Source organism: Hyaena hyaena, unplaced genomic scaffold (assembly GCF_003009895.1).
Source record: "Hyaena hyaena isolate Hyena2069 unplaced genomic scaffold, ASM300989v1 scaffold_1028, whole genome shotgun sequence".
Lineage (NCBI taxonomy): Eukaryota > Metazoa > Chordata > Mammalia > Carnivora > Hyaenidae > Hyaena > Hyaena hyaena.
Window position 1 is genome coordinate 618842 of NW_024081664.1, and position 9413 is coordinate 628254.

Consider the following 9413-nt stretch of genomic DNA (forward strand, 5'->3'; position numbering starts at 1 on the left):
TTGGCATTAAATAGAACAAAGCTGACGTCAGTTGTAGATATGATATATTTATTTTAGCAAACCTCTAAAATTGTCCTTTGATATTCCTGTGTAAATGTTCAAAACGTGAACTATAATAGAATACAACCACTTATATAAGAACTATCAAGATGGAAGTTAAGTGAAGTCTCTTATATTTTATTATATGCATAGCTTCATGTCATTTATAAATTAATCAAATTAAAATATGAGATATTGTTTTCAAAACTCTGGATACAGAAAAAATTTACAGAATGACTAATGAGTTAAATAAAATAATTGGGATTTAAAACTGCATCACAAAATTAGATTGATGGCCTAAATGTAGCAAGCTGAATTAATAGCAATTTTTAAAAAAATGAAACTTTAAAAAAACTACATTAATTTGTATGGTGTAACATGGCATGAACTCAAATTAATAGCTTATTTGAATAATACCTGATGTTCTAGGAGTTAATGAACTCAGTGTGAGCTCTGTGTCCTGCTGATTGATAGAATAAAAGTGAAATTAGTTCATATTAATAGACATATATCTTTGAATAAATTATCCAAAATTCTCTCTGGAATATTAGATCATTTATATGTGTCATAATTTAAGATAGACATAGATTATAGTCAGAAGCATGTCTTATGGTGTGTAAAACCATTGACTTATGAAAAAATCGGGATTCAGAGATTTGCAAAAAGTTAGTATGAGGATATGACAGCTGACTTCAGTTAATTTAATTTCTTTCCTGTTAAATACTTTATATACTGTTCCAGAGGAATAATCTATAGTATTTGGTTGTTAAAATACGTAAAAAGATCAATATTTGAAAGAAGGTACTAAGAATATTACTAAGAATCTTACCTCTGATTCAGTTACTTCTAAAATAGCCTGCTCTCCTCTCTTATTATAAATGTTTAAAGCTAGGGCAGATACCAGTTCAGAAAAATGTAGCAAGCATGTAGAAAATTAAGATTTGAAAAGACCTAAGTTCTTTTCAACAATTCATCTTAATTTTTTATACTTATATAATATGTGAATTTTATCTAATATAGACACGGCGATTTTATGTAGATAGATGAGGAGACAGAAAAACAGAAAGATACACTGGTTGATCAAATGGATGAAATATTAGACAACCCAGAATACATTATAACAAAGATGAAAAAAGATGAAGAAGCTGGACTCACAATGCATTTAAATGTCATTATATTGCTACCTCACTGTTGCCTAAGGTTATTGAGTGAAATAATTTTCCCCTGTCCTCACATTTAAAAAAAAATGAAGCAAGTCTTATCTAGATAAGAATTCTGGCAATTCCTATAGGTTGTCTGCTTCATCTTATGTGGCAGACTGTTGTAAATTTCAAACACAGAGTCAATTCAATCATAGATATTAATCAAAATTCTGAACTGAATAAGTTTATATCATTTTCACAGCTCGGACAGCTTCAGGCTGGGCACTTGCAGTGGGATAAAAAGCGTTATTGGCTTTTATAATTCCCTACTGGTTGTTTCTCTTCAGACTAGTATCTCTTGCCAAAGGGATCCATTGATCCCATTAGAAGGACAGGGCCAAAGAGAATAGCAGTTTTGTACTTTCATTCATATTATCATAAACTTAGTTCATTCTCTATGGGCATCACAGTTGTTTAAAGATGGCTCTTTGCGATGGGGTGCCTGGGTGGTTCAGTCAGTTAAGCATCCAGCTTCAGCTCAGGTCATGATTTCATGGCTCGTGGGTTCGAGCCCCACGTTGGACTCTGTGCTGACTGCCAGCTCAGAGCCTGGAGCCTGTTTCAGATTCTGTACCTCCCTCTCTTTCTGACCCTCCCCTGCTCATGCTGTCTCTCTCTCTCTCTCTCTCTCTCTCAGAATTAAATAAAACATTAAAAAGTTTTTTTTTTTTAAAAAGATGGCTCTTTGTCTGCTGGGACACAATTTTAAGGATGTTCAGACATTTCTTGTTATGCTGGTTCAATGCATTTTCTTTCACTGTTGCAGATTCTTATATTTAGGGGGTTAGTTGGTCTTCCATCCTCAGTAACAGCTCACTCACTTCAAGCTTCTTACTACTGAATTTTTTATACCTATCTGTGTAGCCCTCTAGGCTCTGTTGTTTCTCTTTCTCAAAGGGACCACATCTCAGTTTGTGGAAATGCATACATAGCCCCTGTCCAATAAACTATGAACATGTCAGCAAATCCCACAGTAACAATGTTTCCTGGCTCTGGACCAAAGCTGCCAGAGAAATACTTTTCCTCAGTGTTTCTCAGGCTAAAGTCAGATCGTAGACCAACTTCAACCCAACCAGTGTTTGTCATCTATTTGGTGTTTTTAGGCCCCTGGGGAAGCCTTCTTTAGGTTTGAGATGAGGGGATTAGCACCAGATTCCATGGTGAAAGGTAGAAGGATCACAGCAAAGATTTCTCCTAAAATACCATCTTCAGACAATGATCTTATTTATTCTCTCAAAGTTTTTTTATTCTCAAAGAATATGAGGGTTTTTGAGAAAAATGGTTTATAGTAAAAATTATTTGAACATTGGTACATGATTATTGGCAAAAACCTTTCTAATATTATGTTTATTTCATTTTGTTGTCTACTATAAATTTCTGATCTAAAATCCTGTTTTAAAGGTAATTATTCAGAGGGAAGCAAGTTGGTAGGTAGATCTAGGCATCTCGAAGTGAAGATAATAGATATTCTTTTTTTAACTTAAAAAGATATTTTAGAAAGAAAGAGAGAGCAGGGGGAGGGACAGAGGGAGAGATAGAGAATCTCAAGCAGGCTCCATGTTCAGTGCAGAACTCAACATTAGGCTCTATCTCATGACCCTGGGAAGTGACCTAAGCAGAAATCAAGAGTTGAATGCTTAACTGACTGAACCACGCAGGTGTTCCAATAGTAGAGACTCTCAAAGAATAAAACATAACAGAATGAGATGAAAAAAAATCCTAATTAAAGATTACTTTCCTGATCCATAGATAAAATTGAGTCTCCAGATTTGAAGAGTATATTACATCATGGTTAACACACACAAAAAAAGGATCATGTTGATATGTCCCTTGGTAGAATTCCTATGATTAAAGAATAAATAGGAAACTATTCAAGATTTCTACATGTAGGGAAAACATTGCTTAAAGAGTCTGAAATAACTGAAAGAACTAATACCTTTCTCAAAATGAACACATTAAATACTCTATCATACTACTTGTTTTTCCTTAGAGATTTTTTTCTTTCTTTTTTTCCCTTTGCTCCTTTTGAGCATTCTGTCTGCCTTCTCCTATCAGGATTATTTGACTTTGAGTGGATTGCACAGTTGTAATCTGGAATATCCCTTCATCACAATTCTAAATATGTATTTAGCCTTCCGTTTTCAACCACCAGTTCACTAGATCTTTTTTCTTGTTTTATCTTTTTATTTTGTTGAACAAGAATAGTGCATAAAAATAACATTTTTAAAAGCTTAATTATGTTATCATCAAATATTATGAAATGGTTTCATGCTGCTACAAGCAAGCTAAAGAAAAAAAATATTAAAAATAAACCAACAGAAACTCCTTAATTATTTGCCTATGAATAGTATTTGTTACGAGAATATCATGCCAATAGAGATGGATAATTCCCATCCCCTCTTGTATTCCTTACAATTCCAGCTGAGAAGAATCACTTGCAAATGGAAGACACTTCAAATAGGGGACAGTTTGTTAGTATACGCCTATACCTGTCTTGTATTTGTTTTTCACTCTTGAAAAACTGTTGTTGAAGACATAATCTAATCCAACTTCCATTTAGTAGGACTTGTTAACTTACATTATGCTAAAGACAGAGTGTCTATCTGTGTCCCCCCAAATTCTTATGTTGAAATCCTAACCCCCAATTTAATGGTAGTAGGAGGTGGAGCCTTTGGTAGGTGATTAGGTCATAAGGGCAGAGCCTTATGTAAGAGTTTAGTGCCTTTATGAAAGAAACTGGGAAGAGCTCCCTTATCCCATTTGTCATGTGAGAAAACAGCAAAAAGATGGTTGTGTATTAACTGGAAAGTGAGCTCTCCCTAGACCCCAAATCTTTTGGTGCCTTGAGCTGAACTTCACAGCCTCTGGAACCATGAGCAATAAATTTCTGTTGTTTATAAATCTAGTCTATGGTTTTCAGCTAAAGCAGCCTGAATGGATTAAGACACATTAATATTGAAAAATGGGAATTCCTTCTCCTTGATTTCCATGAGAAGAGTGTACTCACTGGAAGTTGAATTTGGGTTCAGCCATGTTACTCCTTTGTCCAATGGCAGGTTAGCAGTGTTTTTGATGTGTCTGTGTGCTTGGGTATGTCCCCTTGCATATCTGCCATCTCTAGAAGGGCTGTGATTGGGTAGTCCTTGTCTTTCAGCTTTGGCCCCAGGGGGAATACTTTGGAGCAGATACTCCGAAGGTAAACTGCAGAGCCATGAGAAAAATATCTATTGCTAGAAGCTAGAAGCTTTCTTTTTTCCTTCTCTTTTCTTGTGTAGTAAAAGCTGATACGAAAATTGGCAACAGAAACAGAACTGATGTTTGTAAAAAGAACCTAGAATATATAGTGATGGATTTTGGAACAAGTGCTTAAATTGAGAAAACTGATAGAAATAGGAAAAAAAGGCAATTTGTTTTCTTTAGTGCCAAACCATTTGGTGAAATTGTGCTTATGATATTCTAAAAAGTGGAAACTGTTCCTAATGTATTTTCAATGAAAGTCTTGGAGATCTTGAGGGAAAAATGTCAAAATAATGAGTTGGTTGCTACTAGCCATGTTTTATAATTTACTATAAGATAGAGGTAAGCTCAAAAAAAAATGTGCCAGATTGCAAAGATAATTTTGAAGTAAACTAGGAGACCCATAACCTTACAGATTTTGGAAATAAAACAACTTTTTACCAAATAAAATGCAACTGTTATTGTATATGGTAAGTAAAATGTCCAAATTAGGTATGTTGCTCAAATATCTTTAGTTATCATTTCTGAAAGGAATTAATTGATATCAAATAGACCCTTTAAGCTGGATAAAAGGATGCAAAGAAAAATGTGGTCTCACAGCAGCCTGATTTGCTCAAATTACCTACAATTTAGTTTAGAGAGAATAATGTCTTAAAAATGATTGAGGGGTGCCTGGTGGCTCCGTTGGTTAAGCGACCGACTCTTGATTTCAGCTCAGGTGATGGCATCATGGTTCAGTAGAGAGGTTAAACCCCCCATCCAGCTCCACACTGAAGGTGCAGAGCCTGCTTGGGATTCTCTCTCTCACTCTCTCCCTGCCCCTCCTCTACTCACTCTCTCAAAATAAATAAATGCACTTAAAAATATTAATTGAGGATATGATTCTTACACATGAAATTGATTGAAATTTAAGACTTGTAAAACTAAAACAACTGTGAAAAACATATTGTCAGAAATGCTCCCAGCCAGATCACAAGAAACTGAAATTATTTACATTATAAAAAGTCTTTTGGTCTCCAGTTTTTCAAAGATAGTAATCAGGTTGAGAGAGCTTCTTAGATTCCCTAAAGGGCATATTCATTAATTCTCTTAAATATTTTATTCTTAACCAATCTTTCAGATGTGGTATGGAGCATAATGCAAAGAGAAAGAACTTCTAGAAGATAGAGCCAAGAGCTATGGTAACAAAACCTGGAACTAATGATAAAATATTCCTTTCCCTCAGAGTAGGGATACCTGGTAACATCTATACAGAACTGGTAAGGACCAAGGACTTCTGTTTGCCTTGGGAAGCTAATAGCAACCCATTCCATACATTAATGTTTAGTGTAAAGAAAAGTAGTAAGTTGCCTTCTTGGTTCAGAGGACTCCAGATAAAGAGGGCTCCTTCCAGAGTTCACCGAGATTTCAAGAACCTAGACTTCAAACTCGATGCCATGATTTTGGCAAAACCTTTGGAGATCTTTTATTTTACATGTCAGAGAGACTTGAACAAGTAGAGAGACCATGATTATTTGAACATTATTAAAAAATATTTACTCCCTGTACTTTACTTCCATGGAAAGAAGGTACTTCTTAAACTCTCTTTGGGCATATTCATGTAACATGTAATATGCTTTGAGCAATGAACACATTAATAGATGTTAAACCAATAAGAATTTAAAATTTCCTTGCACTGCATGCTTTCTTATTTTTCTTCCATCATATTGTAAAAGGAAATTTTCCTGAATATGGAAATTTCTGTCAGTTCAAACAGTATAAAGAATACATATATGGTGAAACCCTTTAAGTAGATTTGTGGACCTGAACCATGAAATATAGCTACTAGAGCCTCTAGGCTCTACTAGAGCTACTAGGCAGAATGGCTTATCAAATTCTAAAATCAGTGATAACAATGATTACTATTGTCATTTTAATAAATATGTTCATATCTAGGAAACAGCTACATAGTGAAATATATTAAAATTAATTATGTGGTAAAAATGGCATTATTGAGGATTTTTTCCTTAAATTTTTCATGAACTCTACTTCAGAATTCAATCATTTAACATTGTGTTTCTATTAACATGTCTAATAATTTGTATCTATTAAGAAAATTCTTAATTGAGGCACCTGGATAGTTTAGTCAGTTAAGTGTTTGACTTCAGCTCAGGTCATGATCTCCACACTGGGCTCCATGCTGATGGTGTGGAGCATCCTTGGGATTCTTGGTCTCTCTCTTTCTCTCATCTGCTGACATGTGTTCTCTCTCTCTAACTCTCAAAAATAAACATTAAATTTTTTTGATTCTTAAAATCATTTCAGCCATTTAAAAGTTCAATATCATCATCATCATAATTAAATCAGTGTGGTATTGGCAAAAGAGACAGACATATTGATCAATGGGAGAGAGTAGAATCCAGGCATGCACCTACATATACATAATTGATTTTTGACAAAATTTTAAAGTTTAGGAGGGGGTATTTTAAAGAAAATCTTTTTTTTTTTATTTATTTATTTATTTTTTAAATGTTTTTTATTTATTTCTAGGAGAGAGAGAGAGACAGCGTGAGCAGGGGAGGGTCAGAGAGAGAGGGAGTCACAGACTGAAACAGGCTCCAGGCTCTGAGCTGGCAGTCAGCACAGAGCCCGACGCGGGGCTCGAACCCACAAACCGCGAGATCACGACCCGAGCAAAAGTCGGACGCTTAACCAACTACGCCACCCGGGCGCCCCTAGGAGGGGGTATTTTAAACCTTCAGAAATTACTATATGAAATCTGAATCCACTCTCTCTGTATTATGTCCATTCTTTCTCTTTAAATTTTTTTTCATGGTACTCTCATGATCTTAATTTATTGACCAAATTTTAAAATTAACTATCATAAACACACCAAATATAATTTTTTATAGAAAAACCACTTTAAAACAAAACATACTTATATCATTCACGAACACTTCTGTATATAATATTTATACATATATACTGTAGTGTTTCCTACAATATATCAAAAACGATTATTGGAGGAGATATTTCAGTACTAATTCACCTAAATGGTTTTAAGACATATTTGGGATTTGTGATTTCCCACCTACATAACGACTCACTATTGTAAACCCATATTAAAAGATTTTCTACCTCTTGCTGCAGCCCAAAAACTTCATTCCTGGAGGATTTGCAGCAAATGCTTGATGTAATTAACAAATGCTGATTACATTTGTTTGTTAGTTAACAATGTTATCACTGTTAAATTATATTGTGTTACCTCACTAGATTCCTTGAGTTGCAGTGTGAGCTCTCTGCTTATGCAGATTCATTCCACCTTTAGAAATTGTTCTGAGTATAGTACATATTTTTGGACAACGATTTGGTCTATGGATAGAGAATCAAATAATTATGGATATGGGGACATATTGTCACTCAGAGTCCTGGGTTAGGTAGTAAATCTCCATCTGGACCTATTGTATGTTAAAGGATGTTTTTGGCCAAAAGTGTAATTTTTCTGTTATGTCTTTGCTGTCAAAACCCAGGAACCTCCCTTTTTATTCTCTGTGCTCAGCTCACCACAGGGTCTTTGTAGAAACCTGATTTGCCACAAACATCTTCATTATCATGGGATCCATTGCTTCTGAAGGTTTGATGGCAGAACTGCCTACTTCCCACTTGGAGCTATCTGACAAACCTCTTCGGGGTAAAAATGGAAGCATCTTAGTAACTAAGAAAATGATCAGCACAATACATCCAAATGTGGATTGTTGTTTCTAAAACCAAAAGCAGCGTTGTTTGCATTGTTCTATTTTTTCTGAGTAAGAGATCCAAGTTATAACAAATTATTTTTATTTTTGAGGGGATATTTCAATGTATCCACGTTACTGGGCTTCCAAAAATATTCACTGACTACAGAAGCCATTTATCTTTATGGAATCACAGAATTTCATGGAATGAAATGCTGCTTTGTGGATTTCTTATCCGAACAAGATCATTATTTACTGGACAAGGGTAATGTCCTCTGGGACAGTACAATGATCAATATCCCTGCAAATTAAAATGTGTTCTAAATTTAGAAGTGAGATGGAGAAAATCTATTGTTCTCTTGCCATGTGGAAGCAAACTACTTCTGAGTATTTGAGAGAGAGGTGATGAGGAGAGAGAAAGAAAGAGGGAGGGAGATTGAATTTCCAGATCAATAGTAATAAAAAAATATACCTTGTTTTATAACTAGTTGTAAAACAAGTGCTTGGGATTTGATTTGTGTTTAATTTCTTCAAGTAAGGAGGCAACATCTGGATGAATATCTGAAATTGAAGTTACTCCCTGCCTAAACTTAAAATAATCCACTTTCATATTACAAGATCACTCTTTTGATCTTCAGGTTAATAAGTGAAATAAAGGAGATGAGATAGTAACCACCTGTGACAGTTAGCCATTTATTCAATAATATTGCATATCTTGATGTGCAGTATTTTATTGGCCTAAGACAACAACCCTGTTATTTCTAATGAATCTAACAAAGTTCCATTAGGTGGTTTTGCTGACCTGGTCAGGCTTGACTGCTGTCTGCTAATCCCATGTACACGTTTTGTAATCAGAGGGCAGAATGGTATACTGTGGCCTCAAATGGGATAACTCAGCTCTCCACTAACACTTCACACTTTGTCCTCATGCAGGCTACCCGGATATGATGGTTAATTAGAAAAACAAAATGGGCTAAAGAGCAAGCTTTAGTATGCAATGGCTTTTCCAGCCTCAGCTTGCAACCCATTTGTTAACACCTTGTTTGACAAAGCAAATCATACGTGGAACAGAATACTCCATCCCCAAGAGAACTATTGATAAAATCCATCTGTATTCTACAACCTTTGTATATTTAGTAAATTCATTCTATTTCTAGTATCTTTGTCTCCACCACACATGTGGTTTTAGTTTCGGTTTACACAACTGATGAAATATGGGAAA